The following is a 20022-nucleotide window of genomic DNA, read 5'->3' as shown; positions in this document are numbered from 1 at the left end:
AGTGATTTAGTGAAGGAAAACAAGATGTCCAGAGGTGAACAGTAGCAGTAAGCCATAGGGGAAGCTACTGTCATTGGAATCCAGTGAGGACCACAAGCATGAAGGAGAGACTACCCTGTGGGGAATGAGTGTAGAAGGGACCCAGCCAGCAGCAGAACAATGGCCCAAACAGGAAAGTAAGAGGGAAGAAATACCCCAACCCTCTTCCTTCCTGCCCTAGTACTTTCTGTTGGTACTTGCTGAGGTCAAGCCAAGTGGCGTTTAGGATCCCAGGTAACTCAGTTCCTAGGGGCCAGCCTCCCAGGACCCAGGGAAGTACAGCACATGGATCTGTATTGGGGAAATGGGAGACAAATGGAAAATAATGGCTCAGCGTCATCTAGCACATTCTCACAGAGGACAGAGTTGACAGGTATGAGCTATTCTGATTTTAGGGCTGATGAAGACACCACACTACCCATTATTAAGCCTTACCATGTACAATATACTATGCCCAGGATTTACAACTGTTATCTTGCTTAATCCTCATAGCAGCCACATGAGGAAATTACTCTTCTTGTTTTCCACATTTAGCAGGTCAATATGCCGGATATTATATACTGATTTTTAGCACCATCGCTGCCTTTCCTTTTTTTTTTCATTTTTCTATAACTTTAATTTTATTATTATTATACTTTAAGTTTTAGGGTACGTGTGCACAATGTGCAGGTTTGTTACATATGTATACATGTGACATGTTGGTGTGCTGCACCCATTAACTCGTCATTTAGCATTAGGTATATCTCCTAATGCTGTCCCTCCCCCTTCCCCACAACAGTCCCCGGTGTGTGATGTTCCCCTTCCTGCCTTCCTGTGTCCATGTGTTCTCATTGTTCAATTCCCACCTATGAGTAAGAACATCTGGTGTTTGGTTTTTTGTCCTTGGGATAGTCTGCTGAGAATGATCGTTTCCAGCTTCATCCATGTCCCTACAAAGGACATGAACTCATCATTTTTTGTGGCTGCATAGTATCCCATGGTGTATATGTGCCACATTTTCTTAATCCAGTCTATCATTGTTGGACATTTAGGTTGGTTCCAAGTCTTTGCTATGGTGAATAGTGCCACTATAAACATACGTGTGCATGTGTCTTTATAGCAGCATGATTTATAATCCTTTGGGTATACACCCAGTAATGGGATGGCTGGGTCAAATGGTATTTCTAGTTCTAGATCCCTGAGGAATCACCACACTGACTTGAACTAGTTTACAGTCCCACCAACAGTGTAAAAGTGTTCCTATTTCTCCACATCCTCTCCAGCACCTGTTGTTTCCTGACTTTTTAATGATGGCCATTCTGACTGGTGTGAGATGGTATCTCATTGTGGTTTTGATTTCCATTTCTCTGATGGCCAGTGATGACGAGCATTTTTTCATGTGTTTTTTGGCTGCATAAATGTCTTCTTTTGAGAAGTGTCTGTTCATATCCTTTGCCCACTTTTTGATGGGCTTGTTTTTTTCTTGTAAATCTGTTTGAGTTCATTGTAGATTCTGGATGTTAGCCCTTCGTCAGATGAGTAGGTTGCATCGCTGCCTTTCTAAATCTGCCATGTATTGTAGAGGCTGAAAGCCTAAGATCTATGTTTCTCAGGATCCCAGCAGGCTTCCAATTTAGATTTTCAGCCAAGTTTTAGGAGGCAAAGGAAAGGGAGAAATCATTTTCCCATGGCAGCTGTGTGCAGGCATGCAGATTTCAGCAGATGGCAGTCATGAGGTTTTGCCATTAACTTTGGGTCTTCTGCAAATCATCCTGATACTGAAGATAATTATATCATTTGCAGGGGGTTCCAATGATTCCTGTAGTTTACTGAGCTCTTGAAGCAACTGTTTTTCCTGACCTTGACACTCAAGCACTTTTGATCGTTCTAGAAGTACCCATTTTCATGTATTAAATACCTTTCTGTTTGAGATACGTGAGTGTTTTCTATTTTCCTGAAAGAATCCTGACTGATACAGTATTTGGTACTGAAAGTGGTTCCAGGAAATACAACTGCAAAGATGGAGGGAAATCTAAGATGTGTTGTTAGGCATGGATTAGCTTGAAGCCAATAATGACCTCCTGGCTAGTGGAAGATGGGTTTCTGGTAGTCCATGGCATGCAATGTCTTAAGTTATGACCTGCCGTTCATGGAATCAATTGCCTATTAAAAGACACCAAGCACCTTTTTGATAGAATACTCTGGTGGAAGAGATAAGTACAAGGGTTAAAGTTACTGAATGCAATGGAAAACTTACAGAAAAAATGCAGAACAAAATACCCCAACAATTTCAGGGCTTTAAAATTTCAACTCAGAGGCATAACTCAAAAGCATTGGAGAAGCATCAAAGAAGCTTCTACAACTGCCCCTGAAAGAATCTTTTATCGTAGCAGAAATTGAACCTGGGGTTGTTCCTGCAAGGTGGCAGAATTACACCCTAACTTGAATTCACAGCCGCTTTAGGTGCTTCCATGAAAGGTAATTTATTGGGAAGGACTGTGACCAGGAGTATTAAATTGGGAAACTTGTCATTAGAGTCATCCCAGTAGAATTCGTAGAAATCAGTTCAAATCTGACCCAGGAGAAGACGGAAAACATATTAAAAGAACTGCAACATTCTTCTAATGTATATTTATAGAGACCTGAGGAATATGTGCAAGAATGGATTCTAAGGGACTTAGAATTTGATTTGACTGGGCCAAATTTATCAGTCTGGGTGCACTTAAAAGAAATTCTGAATTCAGTGGTTTACCTAGAGCAGCTGGAAGTGGCTCTATTTGGTTGAAGGACTAAAACCTTGGACCAAAAAAATGGCCTACGTTAAACAGAATTGCTTTCCAGAAATATAAAAGAAGGAATCCAAAGTCTTAGAAAAGAATGCCAGAATGGATTTATTAATTGTGACCTGCTCCCCCATCCTCTAACTCTAGTTTATGAGATTCCTGAGGATGCTTTATTATATCAGGCATTGAAAAATATGTTTTCAAGGTGAGCACCAGCATCCTTGGAAGGCCCTGCTGTGGCCATCGTCTGTAGGCTGGGGGTGATGTAGCACGTACCCATCTGGTGGAAAATTGATTACAATTGACCCCTTCCCTCATGGAGTTGTCCGCAATTTTTCATCACAGTAGTGGACATTTATTTATTCTGTCTATGGATGTGTCTCCCAGGCCCACAAGGCCTTTGCTGCCTCATCACACAAAACTTACTAAATGCCTCGTTATTCATCACGATGGTTTTGCATTTGGCATTACTTCTTACAGACTGATTAAAACGCAACAGATTAAAGTGCAACAGAACTGAAGCAATGCACTTGGTGCCCATGGGATTCACGGACCTTCCCATAGGTCCCACCACCCAGAAGCAGCATGCCTGATAGAACAGTGGAATGGCCCCATGAAGGTTATGCAACTGAGCCTGTTGAGATCTCACGACGTGAGGCTGGAGTGCTCTTTTACAAAGTACCGTGTCTATTATGAAGCACATTCAATAGAAGCTGATACTTGTATGGCCAGAAAACTTGGGTTTGGGAACCAAGGGATAAGAATGGGACTGGCTTCATTTACTATTGCACGTAATAATCAACGCCCAATAAAGTTTTGCTTCTTACCACTGCAACTTTGAGCTCTGGAGGTTTAGAGACCTTAGTTCTCAAGGGAAGAATGCCTCTACCAGGGAATGCGATGTTTGATGGCATGGAGAGTTGAGACTGCCACCTGGACATTTGGAGTTGATTATACCACTAAGCCAATAGGCAAAGGAGGAGGTTAGTGTCGGCGCTGAGAAGACTGACCCCAAATGTCAAAGAACAGAGATTCGCTCCACACATGGGGACAAGGAGGAATATGTCTGAAATCCATTACATCCTTTGAAGATGCTCTATTTCATTGTCCAAAGGGAGAAATCAGTGGAAAACTATAGCAACCCCATACAGGAAAAACCATCAAGAGCTCAGAAATGAATGAATGGTCACCCCAACAGATAAAGAACCACATTCAGCTGAAGTTCAAATTGGAAGAAGGCCAACTGTGGCCTCAGGATCAGTTGCACACTTGAGAACAATTGCAGCAGCCTGGATTTTCATGTTTTATGTATTTGTATATACCAATTTCCCTTTATTCCTTCTTTTCCCCAAATGTTCACATTGGTTACATTTATTACTGATCTTTAGGATATAAGATTATGGTGGCCATGGCGGTGTACCACCCAGATCTACTTCAAAAGAACCTGCTGTGGGAAGCACAGTTGATGACGGCCTTCAGCTACTGCTCCTCCAGATCCATCATGGCTGTCAGACCAACACTGCACTTCTACAGAGTATACCCAGCCAATGGCTGAGAGTGACAGGGGCCAACTTTTCTTGGGCCATTACTGCTCAACCTGGCACCCTTTGCTCAGGAATTCTTATCAGCCTGGTCCAGACTTTCTCAGACTTGCAATGGGGTCTGAAGATGTTCTGCCTCCTCCTGTTCCCAAGATCCTTTATCCTTGCCAGGCGTTTCCACCAATAAATCTCTTTCACATATAATTCAGTCTTGGCATCGGCTCTTGGAGGACCCAAACTGACAGGGATGTGAAGCTGAGATTGTGATTAAACAGTCTCACTCAAAGATGGATATGATGATTTTATGAGACTTCTCAGAGAGGAACTGAGTGTTCTGTTTGCGTAGAGAATAGTCGTATTGTGTTAGGAGCATGCTGTTGTTACTGTTCTTGTTTTCTAGAAATTTTAATAAAGAAGGTTATGTGCATATGCTGAGCAGCCAAAGTGGTAGGCTTGCTAGATCGTGTCTCAATAGGCACTCAAAATCCAGTTCCCCTAAATCCATTTTTCTGTGTCATGTTGCAGCTGCCTTACTCTAGTATTCTGGATGTCATTTTGGGTCCCATGAGATGCACTTACTAGTATCTGCAATGTATAATGCAGGCAGCAGCAGCGCCAGCTAAAGCTGAGCTCTGGTAGAGTTGGACTGGATTTTTACAGTGACCTAACTCTTCAGTGTGATATTTCCTCCTGGTCATCAGCTACAGGCTGTGAGACAGCCTGAGGGAGAGAGGGTAGCCATGTTTCCCACTACCTCCCAACCACTGGCTGGCGCACTAGCCTCCTGGCCTTAGGTCGCAGCCACAATGACGTGACCTCCTAAAATCCCTGGCAAGCTGCAGAAGCAGACCTGCAACCAAGCCTGCTCGTAAGGTAAGGGTTTCTGTTTACTAACCTAGAGCTGCTCTATTCTTTCATCCTTGTTCCCCTTTCAACCGTCTCTCGCAAGTACTAGTTGTGCATTAAATATGCATTTTGTTTTGCAAAATGAGAAGAGCTTATAAATACTTCAAATTTTCTCCCTGTTTCACTCCTTTCCATTTCTTTCTAAAACTACAGTAAAATATTAAATATACAAAATATTTTTGTATTTATACAAAACGATAATACCATAAAACAAAACACTGCAGAGTTGAACCCCTCTGAGGATCTCTCCATTTCTTCCAGCCATAACCAATATCCTGAACTTTGCATTTCTTTTCCCTTTGCAGTTGCTTATTTTTTCTACATCTGAATATATCCTTACACGTTTTTAAAATTTATAGAAATATCACACGGAATACATTTTTCTGTAACTTGCCTTTGCGCTGCCTTGTGAGATTAAGCTATGTTGATCTATTTAACTCCACTGATGTATGTAATCATCCCCTAATGACATTCTGTTGTTTGACTATACCAAAATTTATTCAGGTCTCTGATAATGAGCATTTAAATTGGTTTGTTTTCTATTTATGAATTTAGCAATTATATGTTTCTAATTTTTTGTTATTATAAACTATGGTGCTATGAATATTCCTGTATATGCCACCTTCAAAATTTTAAAATTTTAAGTGTTTGAAAATACAGTCATGTCAGGATATGTTCTGAGAAATGTATCATTAGGCAATTTCATTGCTAGGCACACATCAGTGTGTGCAAATCTAGATGGCATTGCCTACTACACACCTAGGCCATATGGTGTAGTGTGTTGCTCTGACCACCATCATATGTGTAGTTCATCATTGACCAAAATGGCATTCTGTGGCACGTCTGCATTAAAATTTTTTCGTGGAAAACCATTTTTTAAAATCTGTTTTACATGAATGATGGTTTTTAGTGTTAACAATTTAAATATGGCAGTTATTTTTTTCTCAGCACATTGGTGGTATTATTCCAACATCTTTTAGCTTCCCTTGCTGCTGTTGAGAAGTCTGTTGATTTGATAGTCCTCTGTAAGTAATCCATTTTTTCCTCGCATATGCTGATTCTGAGATCTTCTCTGCCTTTATTGTTCTGCCATTTCACTAAAATGTGTTTGGAGATATATAAATTCTGCTTGGACTGTATTGTGCTTCCAGAATTGGAAGATCAATGTCTTTCATTAACTATGGAACATTCTTGCTCACGGACTCATTGAAACTTCGGTAGTCATATGTTAGTCCTTTTAACTCCATCTGCCTCGTTTCATAACTTCTCTCTCATGTTTTCCCTTATTGCTTTTTAGCATCCTGAGTAATGTTCAGATCCATCTACTGGTTTACTGATTATATTTTTATTTCCATAAATTCCACTGGATTCTTTTTCAATTCTGCCTGGCCATTTTTTGATGGTAGTTTGTTTTCAGTCTCATTTTAAGTTTCTGCCTTTTAAAAAATATTTTATACATAATTATTTACATTTACTATCTAATAATTTAAATATCTGAACTCTGGGTGTGTAATCTTCTTTCCTGTTCTTTTTCATGATGGTTTGTTTTCTGTTTATGAATTTAGCAATTGTATGTTTTGTACTCACGTTTGGCTGAACTTAATTCGTGGGAATCTGTAGGAGACTGTAAAAATATCAGTGGTTGCCACAGTATAGATGAACAAGGGAAACACTGAGGATTTTTTGGCAGGGAAGCCACTCTGTGTGATTACTACAATGGTGGCCACATGTCATTATACACTCATCAAAACCCATAGCATGTGCAATGCAAACAGTGAATCCTAATGTAAACTCTAGATTCTAGTTAATGCATCAATATTGGCTCATTAATTGTAATGTGCCACACTAATGCAAGATATTAAAATAGGAGAAATTGGGAGGAGATTGGGCGTATGGGAATCCATTGTATAATATTTTCTGCTCAATTTTTTTATAAACCTATAACTGTCAAAAGCGTATTCATTTTTTTAAATGTAGAGATAAAAAACTGAAAAAAATTAACCTTTGTGATTTTGACTTAAACAGGGAACCCTGTCTCAGGGTCATGAGAGAAAAGAACCAAGTGTCTCCTTCCGTGAACTGAAGGGCATCAAGAAGAGTGGCGTTTTAGTGGCATAAGGGAATTCACTTTCTTTTGCCATCTAATGTTGGGTATGTGTTGTGTTCTTTTTTTTATTATACTTTAAGTTTTAGGGTACATGTGCACAACGTGCAGGTTTGTTACATATGTATACATGTGCCATGTTGGTGTGCTGCACCCATTAACTCTTCATTTAACATTAGGTATATCTCCTAATGCTATCCCTCCCCCCTCCCCCAACCCACAACAGGCCCCAGTATGTGATGTCCCCCTTCCTGTGTCCATGTGTTCTCATTGTTCAGTTCCCATCTATGAGTGAGAACATGCGGTGTTTGGTTTTTTGTCCTTGCGATAGTTTGCTGAGAATGATGGTTTCCAACTTCATCCATGTCCCTACAAAGGACATGAACTCATCATTTTTTATGGCTGCATCGTATTCCATGGTGTATATGTACCACATTATCTTTTTTTAAAATTTTATTATACTTCAAGTTTTAGGGTACATGTGCACAACGTGCAGGTTTGTTACATATGTATACATGTGCCATGTTGGTGTGCTGCACCCATTAACTCGTCATTTAGCATTAGGTATATCTCCTAATGCTATCCCTCCCCCCACCCCACAATAGTCCCCAGAGTGTGAAGTGCCCCTTCCTGTGACCATGTGTTCTCATTGTTCATTTCCCACCTATGAGTGAGAACATGTGGTGTTTGGTTTTTTGTCCTTGGGATATTTTGCTGAGAATGATGGTTTCCAGTTTCATCCATGCCCCTACAAAGGACATGAACTCATCATTTTTTATGGCTGCATAGTATTCCATGGTGTATATGTGCCACATTTTCTTAATCCAGTCTATCCTTGTTGGACACTTGGATTGGTTCCAAGTCTTTGCTATTGTGAATAGTGCTGCAATAAACATACATGTGCATGTGTCTTTAGAGCAGCATGATTTATAATCCTTTGGGTATATACCCAGTAATGGGATGGCTGGGTCAAATGGTATTTCTAGTTCTAGATCCCTGAGGAATCGCCACACTGACTTCCACAATGGTTGAACTAGTTTACAGTCCCACCAACAGTGTAAAAGTGTTCCTATTTCTCCACATCCTCTCCAGCACCTGTTGTTTCCTGACTTTTTAATGATGGCCATTCTAACTGGTGTGAGATAGTATCTCATTGTGGTTTTGATTTGCATTTCTCTGACGGCCAGTGATGATGAACGTTTTTTCATGTGTATTTTGGCTGCACAAATGTCTTCTTTTGAGAAGTGTCTGTTCATATCCTTTGCCCACTTTTTGATGGGGTTGTTTGTTTTCTTGTAAATTTGTTTGAGTTCATTGTAGATTCTGGATATTAGCCCTTTGTCAGATGAGTAGGTTGCAAAAATTTTCTCCCATTCTGTAGGTTGCCTGTTCACTCTCATGGTAGTTTCTTTTGCTGTGCAGAAGCTCTTTAGTTTAATTAGATCCCATTTGTCAATCTTGGCTTTTGTTGCCATTGCTTTTGGTGTTTTAGACATGAAGTCCTTGCCCACGCCTATGTCCTGAATGGTATTGCCTAGGTTTTCTTCTAGGGTTTTTATGGTTTTTGGTCTAACAAACAGTTAAGTCTCTAATCCATCTTGAATGAATTTTTGTATAAGGTATAAGGAAGGGATCCAGTTTGAGCTTTCTACATATGGCTAGCCAGTTTTCCCAGCACCATTTATTAAATAGGGAATCCTTTCCCCATTGCTTGTTTTTGTCAGGTTTGTCAAAGATCAAACAGTTGTAGATATGCGGCATCATTTCTGAGGGCTCTGTTCTGTTCCATTGATCTATGTCTCTATTGTGGTACCAGTACCATGCTGTTCTGGTTACTGTAGCCTTGTAGTATAGTTTGAAGTCAGGTAGCGTGATGCCTCCAGCTTTGTTGTTTTGGCTTAGGATTGACTTGGTGATGCGGGCTCTTTTTTGGTTCCATATGAACTTTAGTTTTCTCCAATTCTGTGAAGAAAGTCATTGGTAGCTTGATGGGGATGGCATTGAATCTATAAAGTACCTTGGGCAGTATGGCCATTTTCACGATATTGATTCTTCCTCCCCATGAGCATGGAATGTTCTTCCATTTTTTGTGTCCTCTTTTATTTCATTGAGCAGTGGTTTGCAGTTCTCCTTGAAGAGGTCCTTCACATCCCTTGTGAGTTGGATTCCTAGGTATTTTATTCTCTTTGAAGCAATTGTGAATGGGAGTTCACTCATGATTTGGCTGTTTGTCTGTTATTGGTGTATAAGAATGCTTGTGATTTTTGTACATTGATTTTGTATCCTGAGACTTTGCTGAAGTTGCTTATCAGCTTGAGGAGATTTTGGGCTGAGACAATGGGGTTTTCTAGATATACAATCATGTCATCTGCAAACAGGGAAAATTTGACCTCATCTTTTCCTAATTGAATGTCCTTTATTTCCTTCTCCTGCCTGATTGCCCTGGCCAGAACTTCCAACACTATGTTGAATAGGAGTGGTGAGAGAGGGCATCCCTGTCTTGTGCCAGTTTTCAAAAGGAATGCTTCCAGTTTTTGCCCATTCAGTATGATATTGGCTGTGGGTTTGTCATAGATAGCTCTTATTATTTTGAGATACGTCCCATAAATGCCTAATTTATTGAGAGTTTTTAGCATGAAGGGTTGTTGAATTTTGTCAAAGGCCTTTTCTGCATCTATGGAGATAATCATGTGGTTTTTGTCTTTGGTTCTGTTTATATGCTGGATTATTTTTATTGATTTGCATATGTTGAACCAGCCTTGCATCCCAGGGATGAAGCCCACTTGATCATGGTGGATAAGCCTTTTGATGTGCTGCTGGATTTGGTTTGCCAGTATTGTATTGAGGATTTTTGCATCGATTGATGTTCATCAGGGATATTCGTCTAAAATTCTCTTTTTTTGTTGTGTCTCTGCCAGGCTTTGGTATTAGGATGATGCTGGCCTCATAAAATGAGTTAGGGAGGATTCCCTCTTTTTCTATTGATTGAAATAGTTTCAGAAGGAATGGTACCAGCTCCTCTTTGTACCTCTGGTAGAATTCAGCTGTGAATCCGTCTGGTCCTGGACTTTTTTTGGTTGGTAAGCCATTAAACTTCAAAGAGGGAAGTCCTGTATTTCATTTTGTTCCCTGTAGTCCAAAAGATGGGACTATGACACTGTTGATGGTTAATTTAATGTGTCCAACTTGGCCAGGCTTTGGTGCCCAGTTGTTTGAACAGCAGTGTAGATGTTGCTCTCAAGGTTGTTTTTAGACATGATTAACATTTGAATCAATAGACCTTGAGGAAAGCAGATTGCCCTCCATTTGTGAGTTGGCCTCATCCAATCAGATGAAGGTCTTAGGAGAGAGGATTTAAGTCCCCCAAAGAAGAAATTTTTCCCCTAGATGGCCTTCGGACTTGAAAATGCAACATCAACTCTTCCTTGGGTCTCCAGTTTACCTGCCTTCCCCACAGATTTTAGACTTGCCAGCCCCCACAATCACATGGGCCAGTTCTTTAAAATAAATCCCTCTCTCTTTACATATATGTAATAAAAGGAAACTATCCATAAATAAATGATATGTATTTAGAAATAAAACAATATGTATTTTTAAATACTTATATATATATAAAATTATGTATGTATACCGACACATGCATACATACATAGGTATGTATACAGACGCATGTATATACATAAGTATATGTATACATGTATGTATACAAGTTCATTTGGCCCTCCATATCCATGAGTTCTGCATCTGTGGATTCAACCAACCTCAGATCGAAAGTATTTGGAAAAAATATGGATGGTTGTATCTGTACTGAACATGCACGAACTTTTTAAAAATTATTATCCTTAAAACAATACAGTATAACAACAATTTACATAGCATTGACATTGTATTAGGCACTATAAGTAATCTAGAGAAGATTTAAAGTGTATGGAAAGATTGCATAGGGTATATACAAATACTGTTTTATATGAGGAACTTGAGCATCCATGGATTTTCGTATCCAAGAAGGGTCCTGGAACCAATTTCCCACAAATACCAAGGGACAACTGCATTTATATAATGAAACTAATTACTAATTGCGAGGGACCCTATGAGAAGAGGCACACATTTGGCTGTGACATATACATTAGACGTCATGAACTACCCATACCATCTACATTCCTGTATCTTTCCAGTGCCTGTTCCACAAAGTATCTGAATGAATGAGCAGATGAATCTTTTCTTTTCTGGGGCCACATATGATTGTCTCCTTTGTAGCTATGCCAGGTAGACATAACCAAGAAAGGGCCCCCCAGAAAACTACCACTAGTCCCTGGCTGTCCTTCATGGCACTGATATTTAAATAAACATGGTCTTTTAGCTTTCTAAAAACAAATTCTTATCGTTTGTATTTCAGTCTGGCCACACAAGCTATTTTGTTTCCACTCAGTGAAAAGATGTGCTTGCTACCCCACAGCAGATGCTCCACAGATGCTTGTGTGAGAACGGAAAGGAAGAGAGGAGAGAGAAGAAAGAGAAGGAAAAGGGGTGGGTCCAAAGCTTAGCAATTAAGTTTATCACCGGTAAACATGGTGGCTAGCAGCATTTGAGACCCCAATCCTAGCAAGAAGGGGTACTGAGGAGCACATACCAGCGAGCTTCTCGTGGATCCTGAGATTACAGTATAGGCTTTCCGCTCCTTTTCTGTCTCCTCCTGGATCCATGGAATTGAGCCACAGACACAAACATACCAGGTCTCCCCCTGGAGCCAGATCTTATGCCCCACCTGAAGACACCCACTTGGAAGAGTCTCTGGGTTCCATAAATAGCACAAACCAGAGGTGCGCCACTGTCTCCCTGGGAATGAGAAAAGGAAGAACAGTCTGCAATCAACGGTACCTCCAGCAAGAACATGGAGGGGAAAATGGGAGGGTCCTAGTGGTGTAGGCTAAGGCCCCCCCCATTTGGGAACCTAGAAAGTGATGGGGTACCTGGAGGGAGGAGAGGGCTGGGCAGGGGTGAGTACCTTGCAGATACCATTGGTGCCTGGTTCCTTCCAAGCACAAATCATGTTCCTGGACAGCTGGTTTACCCTCTTGGCACATTCTTTCTGGCTAATCTGCACCACTCTCAGCTTTTCCAGGTGCATGTTTAAGTCATCATATTGGTCTGACAAAGGGAGAAAGCTGGTGTGAGAGTGAGCACTGCATCAGCCGCCAACAGTGAACAGCCCACACGCGATCAGCATGGAAGCCTGGGAGGCCACCAACGTCCAGCAGATCACAAATTCACAGGGCATGGAGGCCTGGGATGACTTCAATCTCCTCTCCAACAGCCCCAACAAGAAGTTCCTCCACTAAATGTGCTTCCTGTGGGAAGCTCATTCTCTCCAGAAGCAGCCCACAAAAGCCCCAGCCTCAGCCCCTGCCAGGGGAATTTGGAATGAAGGTCCTCCCTGGCCCCACCATCTCTTCAAGCCAGGCTTTGCCCCATGCAGAGAATCAGAGCAGCCCAACCTCTGAATTGGTGTTGTCCAGTGTCTTCACCAAGCCAAATGGAGAAACCAAGAAGAAGATACATCTGGTCATGCCACTTTGTAGGAAGGAACTGACCACAATGCCAGGGGAACTCTTGGCCTTCTCCCCACCACACTCCTACCCTCCCAGAGATCTTCCCTGGCCGGGCAGCCTGGTGCCTTGCAGGGAAAGGGGTGGAGACATCTGTAATGGAGCTTGGTTGGAGAATCACTGGCTCAGAGCTATCTCTGGATGGTATTTTACATAGGGTGGCCAATAGATGGGGAGATGGTCATCGTGAAAGAGCCACAGGTGGGAAGATCCAAACTGGCTTATCATGCTTTTGGCTCCACAAAAATTATCATGGGTCTCATATTTTGAGATTCTTCTATGTCCTAGGCTTTTACTGGGGACCTCATTTAATTTAATCCCCGTACCTTTTTTGAGGAGGCGTTCCTGGCATTCTGAAGGTGAGGAAGGTGAAGGAGCTCAAGAAAGATAAAGCCACAATTCAGACCCAAGCATTCCCACACCCAAAGCATCATGCTCTCTGGCCCAAGGTACCCTACATTTGGGCTTTCTATGGGTTCTGAAAATGGTGCACGTACCATACCCATTGGTCGTTACCCACTCTGCCATCCAACACCAATCCCAGGTCCTTTCCTCCTCCTGAAGGCAGACAGGCATTTTCAAATTGCTGAATTGCACTGGTGTGGCAAGTAGAAGCAGAGAGAGGTCAGTGTCGAGCTGGGGCGGTTTGTAATCTTTGTGAATAGTGACCTTCTGCGCTTGCTTTCTCTCCGAGTGAATGTTGTTGAATGTTCTTGTTCCCATGACCACAGTGACATTTACCACAGCCATGTCTAATCTAAAGAATGAATATAAAAACACCAGTGCTAACAAGGGTGATAGTGCAGTTCACATTCATAGACACATTTGTAAACAGTGAGTTGACAACTAAGGAGAAGTCCAGTGCAGTGGGTGAGCTACAGTGGTCTGGAGCATGGCTAGGATCAGATAGGTAGGAATAAGGAGCCCAAGCTCTGACAAATCTCTGAACCAGTGGGTTGACAGTCCAGGGAAAGTCTCCCGACCACAAGAGGAGGAACGAATCCCTCTGAGAGATGAGACTGTAAGCTCCTTGATGACAGGGACCTTGGCAGTCTTGTCAACTCCTATGTCCGCAGCACTTGGAACAGTATACAGTAGGTGCTCAACGGGAAGGTGTTCAGTCAGTGACTCCAGGGTGTTGTCTTCATACAGATGACAGGCAGGAGAGAGTGTATTGGATGTACTGGGTGCACAGCTCTGACTAGCAGCCCCCATTTGGATACGGTTGGCTAAAGGGGAGAGAGTGGGTGTACAGCAGAGACCCTGGGGTACAAAGCCAATGTAACATTTTGCACACAGAACCTAGGGCTTCATAGGCCTGTGCACTGGCCTACTGAGCGGCCCAGCCCAGACAATACATTGACAAGACGGGATGTAGATGAAGACACTTACAGGGTTCTTGGGAAGCAATGTGCGGCTGTCAGAACCCACCACCGATGTATGATTGAGCCTCCACAGAGGTGTTTCCGAGACATCTGGATACTCACCTGCCACGGGAACTCACCATTGTGGACTTGAAGCTGTTCATGAAATGGTAACCATGATGAGTTTGGAAAAGCAGGCCTGTGGCCACATTGAATGTTTTCTGAACGAGAAAGGAAAGAGCCATTTGTACGTGAGAAGCATGGAGAGATCCTTATCTGTTATTCCCGGAATCTTCCCAAGTAAGACCAGTGCTGAAAGCTGAGCAAGGTAGCACAAACAGGCCAAAGAGAGGGAGAGCTCAGAAAACACCAGCAACCTGCACCTTTTTCTGTGTCCATTCTTCACAGCCACAGAGAGCGGAGAGACCTGGGGAAGTCTGAGCAGGGCTCTTTCAGAGGTGTATAGGGTTAGAGTGGCCATGGAGATGCACCAAAGATACACAGGGTCCACTCCGGAGATGGAAACTGTGCAGTGATTTGAACAAGCAAAGTTTAACAGGAAGAATCACGAACTGTAACCGGTGAGCGGCTACAAAGCATGAGGAGCACTCTAAGATATGGCAGGGCAGGAGGAGAGTATCTGGGGAGGAGCCGAACTTGGCAGGGGAGCCTCTCCCCCTCCCCAGGAGTGGGACTCACAACACATTGAAGAAGGTGTCTGCAGCCCAGTGGAAGACAGAGACTTTTGCCGGGTTGCCCTGGGCCAGAGCTGATCCCCTTTGCTAGAAAAGCGGAATGCACTCCTCGGGAGTGCAGGTGGCCAGGAAACGGTGGCCAGGACTGGCAACAAGGAACACCCCTCTGGAGAGCAGGTGGACTGGTGCAGCACACAGGTGCCTGCAGGGAGCTTGTCAAGAGCCGGCCCACTGGCTGGGGAGGGTGCAAGACCTGGGTGTGTGTGTCTGTCTTGGGACAGCTGCAGTGAAAAGGTGTAGAGGGCTCGGGGGATTTCGAGGCTGATCCAAGAAAAAGATATGATCACGAGGTGGTGACAGCACACACAAGTTTCATTTGGGAAATGCTTTGGGAGGTTGCATGCAGGGGCAGCCCTTTACAGCATGAGACTATCTGGAGGTTAAGGAGACACCATCCAGAAGAGGAAGAAGACAAGGGGACTTCTGAGGAAAGAGGACTCTGACAGGGGGTTACTCGTCTAGGTGATGCGGTTCACTGGCACAGTGGGGAGTCTCTGGGTCAGAGAGCTCTCAAGGACAGCAATGGCTTGGGGTCTTTTATAGCCACAGGCTTCATATTACCTGTGGCTAGCACATGTTGAGTGCAGTTTCACAGGGTATGCAAAGCAGACAAGCTTTAAATGGCTAAATACCTATTTAGACTATGTTCAAAAACAGCTGGATGTGTAAAACATTGAGTTTGGGAGCAGCAGGCTTTTGAGCTAATGAGGAGAAACCTGCCACGAAGAAATTAACAAGCTAAGGGCCATCCTTGGCTCATTTGTAGAACAGGTCACTGAACAGAAGACAGGGATTGAGCTCACTGAGAGAGGCATGGCGGAGCCGAGCACCACCAGGTGTTCCCCATATGCTGGTGGCAACCACGCCATAGGAGCAAGCAGCAGCAAACAGAAGCATGCCGGAGAGGACCAGGAAGAAAGGCCCCTTCCACCTGCAGTATCCTTCCAGCACCTGCTGCTGAGAAAGCTTAATGTTGTGCTCGCTACAAAGAAAAATTTCTTACAGGGTCCAGCTGCATTATTGCCAACCCAATTTACAGGGATCCAAAGAAGGCCTGTAGGGGGTTGGGGGGCAAAAAAGACATGCAGAGTAAAGGACACGGTCACTGTGGCCACCAGTCTCCAGCAAATATCCATGCCCTGAAGGACTCCTGGAAATAGCCCAGGAAAATGAGAAGCAAATAGAGATTCGGCACAGGCTTAATAAATATGTATTCTTTTTTTAAAGGAACAGGGATGCGAAAAAACAGCAACATTTACTAGATGAAACTCTAAATAGGAAAATATTACCGAGAACAAATAAAAAAATCTGAGTAGATATTTTGCCATCAATCATAAAAAATAAAACCTTATAAAGCAATCACCTATGTGAAAGAAGATTATAAATTAGAAACTGAAGGAAGAGGTTATAAGAAAACATGAGGAGAAAGTGAGAAAACAGGAGGAGATGGGGCATGAGCTGGCAGAAGTCGGGCTAGAAACGGAAGAATAAAATACAGAAAATTCTTTGGGCAGCATAGTAAGGGATAAGGAGTATGTAAATTAGAGAAGCAATGAAAATTAAATAAAAGCAGAGTTTAAAAGAGAGATTTTTGTGTGAGTGTAATTTTTAATTTTGGGGGGATAAATACCTGGATAGGGACTGCTAGGTCATGTGGTCAATGCACGCTCAACCTTTTACAAAACTGCCCAATTGCTTTCCACATGGCTGCACCATTTTGCATTCCCATCAACAATGGATAAGAGCTCAGGCTGAGTGCAGTGGCTCTCGCCTGTAATCCCAGCACTTTGGGAGGCCGAGGCAGTCAGATCAACTGAGGTCAGGAGTTTGAGACCAGGCTGACCAACATAGTGAAACCCTGTCTCTACTAAAAATACAAAAATTAGCTGGGCATGGTGGCATGGGCCTGTAGTCCCAGCTACTTGGGATGCTGAGGCAGGAGGCAGGAGAATCACTTGAACCCAGGAGGCAGAGGTTGCAGTGAGTCAAGATCGCAGCACTGCACTCCAGCCTGGGAGACAGAGCAAGACTCTGTCTCAAAAAAAAAAAAAAAAAAAAAAAAAGGCCGGGGGGAGTGGGTCAAGGCTCAGCACTTTGGGAGGCCGAGGCGGGCGGATCATGAGGTCAGGAGATCGAGACCACGGTGAAACCCCGTCTCTACTAAAAATACAAAAAATTAGCCAGGCACGGTGGCGGGCGCCTGTAGTCCCAGCTACTCGGAGAGGCTGAGGCAGGAAAATGGCGTGAACCCGGGAGGCAGAGCTTGCAGTGAGCCGAGATCGCGCCACTGCACTCCAGCCTGGGGAACAGAGCAAGACTCCGTCTCAAAAAAAAAAAAAAAAACCGTGAATAAGAGTTACTATCACTTTACATGTTTACATCCTTGCCAACGCTTGGTACTATCAGAAGTTTTTATTTTAGCCATTGTAGCAGACACACGGGAATATTTATTGTGGGATTGTTCACAATCCTTCAAACTGGAAATACCCAAATATCTCTCAATGTGTGAATGGATAAGTGAACTGTAATCTATCCACATGATGAAATGCCACCCAGGAATAAAAAGGAACTACTGGTGCATGCAACAACAGAGGAGTCTCAAGTGCATTATGCTAAGTCAGAGAATCCAGGCTGAAAAGGTCACATACTGTGTAGGGTTATATTTGTATGGCATTCTGGACAAGGCAAAACTCTGGGTGTGGATAACGGGTCAGTGGCTGCCAAGAGTTGGGGGTGGGGGAGGGGTGAGTACAAAGGAGCAGATAGAGGGGATTCTTGGGAGTACTAAAAATTTCAATATCTTGTCTATAAGTGAGGTTAACATGAATCTATGCATGTGTAAAAGCCCATAGACTGGTACCCCAAAACATAAATTTTGCTTTTTGTAAAAATAGTTAGAAAAATGATAGAGAATATAGGCAATGATTGTTCTTGAATTTTAAATGACACATAAAAATAGGAATAGAGGAGCATTTCCCTAACATGATAAAGTATATCTATCTTGGCCCAAAAGTGAGTAGCATGCTGACTGGGGAAAAGCTGGAAGCCGTCCCACAGAGTCAAGAACAGCACAGATGTCCACTACTTCTGCTACTTGTTAACATTTTACGGGCAGCTAGGAGGAGATGGTGATAGATTTTGAGCAGAGGGAGCCCAGAGGATTCCTCCCCACACAGGAGGAGAGTGAGACAGGGCTTCCATCTAGAAGAGTCTATGAGGGGCCGGGCGCGGTGGCTTATGCCTGTCATCCCAGCACTTTTGAGATGCCATGGCAGGCAGATCACACGAGGCCAGGAGTTCAAGACCAGCCTGGCCAACATGGTGAAACCCCATCTCTACTGAAAATACAAAAATTAGCCAGTTATGGTGGTGGGCACCTGTAGTCCCAGCTACTTGAGAGACTGAGGCAGGAGAATTGCTTGAACCCGGGAGGCAGAGGTTGCAGTGAGCCGAGATCGCACCACTGCACTCTAGCCTGGGAGACACAGCAAGATTCTGTTAAAAAAAAAAAAAAAAAAGAGTCTCTGACTGGGCCAGGGATAGTTGGAGGTATAGTCATGGATCGCTTAAAAATAGTGTTGGAAGTTCGGTCAGGGCAATTAGGCAGGAGAAGGAAATAAAGGGTATTCGGTTAGGAAAAGAGGAAGTCAAATTGTCCCTGTTTGCAGATGACATGATTGTATATCTAGAAAACCCCATAGTCTCAGCCCAAAATCTCCTCAAGCTGATAAGCAACTTCAGCAAAGTCTCAGGATACAAAATCAATGCACAAAAATCACAAGCATTCTTATACACCAATAACAGACAAACAGAGAGCTAAATCATGAGTGAACTCCCATTCACAATTGCTTCAAAGAGAATAAAATACCTAGGAATCCAACTCACAAGGGATGTGAAGGACCTCTTCAAGGAGAACTGCAAACCACTGCTCAACGAAATAAAAGAGGATACAAACAAATGGAAGAACATTCCATGCTCATGGGGAGGAAGAATCAATATCGTGAAAATGGCCATACTGCCCAAGGTACTTTATAGATTCAATGCCATCCGCATCAAGCTACCAATGACTTTCTTCACAGAATTGGAGAAAACTACTTTAAAGTGCATATGGAACCAAAAAAGAGCCTGCATCGCCAAGTCAATCCTAAGCCAAAAGAACAAAACCAGAGGCATCACGCTACCTGACTTCAAACTATATTACAAGGCTACAGTAACCAAAACAGCAATGGTACTGGTACCAAAACAGAGCTATAGATCGATGGAACAGAACAGAGCCCTCAGAAATAATGCCATGTATCTACAACCATCTGATCTTTGACAAACCTGACAAAAACAAGCAATGGGGAAAGGATTCCCTATTTAATAAATGGTGCTGGGAAAACTGGCTAGCCATATGTAGAAAGCTGAAACTGGATCTCTTCCTTACACCTTATACAAAAATTCATTCAAGATGGATTAAAGACTTACATGTTAGACCAAAAACCATAAAAACCCTAGAAGAAAACCTAGGCAATACCATTCAGGACATAGGCATGGGCAAGGACTTCATGTCTAAAGCACCAAAAGCAATGGCAACAAAAGCCAAAATTGACAAATGGGATCTAATTAAACTAAAGAGCTTCTGCACAGCAAAAGAAACTGCCATCAGAGTGAACAGGCAACCTACAGAATGGGAGAAAATTTTTGCAACCTACTCATCTGACAAAGGGCTAATATCCAGAATCTACAATGAACTCAAACAAATTTACAAGAAAAAAACAAGCCCATCAAAAAGTGGGCAAAGGATATGAACAGACACTTCTCAAAAGAAGACATTTGTGCAGCCAAAAAACACATGCAAAAACGTTCATCATCACTGGCCGTCAGAGAAATGCAAATCAAAACCACAATGAGATACTATCTCACACCAGTTAGAATGGCCATCATTAAAAAGTCAGGAAACAAC

The 20022-nt window shown here is 42.8% G+C and overlaps 1 protein-coding gene across 1 annotated transcript in view; it reads left to right on the top strand.

Moving 5' to 3' along the window:
* PRSS55 (serine protease 55) overlaps positions 1-20022 on the top strand; it is a 62264-nt gene that overhangs the window by 11639 nt on the left and 30603 nt on the right. The window contains exons 5-7 of the mRNA XM_058442074.1: positions 687-708; positions 6197-6273; positions 7274-7399. The gene's annotated coding sequence lies outside the window, so the exon portion shown is untranslated. The remainder of the gene's footprint in view (positions 1-686; positions 709-6196; positions 6274-7273; positions 7400-20022) is intronic.

This window comes from Hylobates moloch, unplaced genomic scaffold (genome assembly GCF_009828535.3).
Source record: "Hylobates moloch isolate HMO894 unplaced genomic scaffold, HMol_V3 SCAFFOLD_8, whole genome shotgun sequence".
NCBI classification, from domain to species: Eukaryota; Metazoa; Chordata; class Mammalia; order Primates; family Hylobatidae; genus Hylobates; species Hylobates moloch.
Note: the sequence above shows the minus strand (reverse complement) of the source record. Positions and strands in the feature narration are given on the sequence as shown.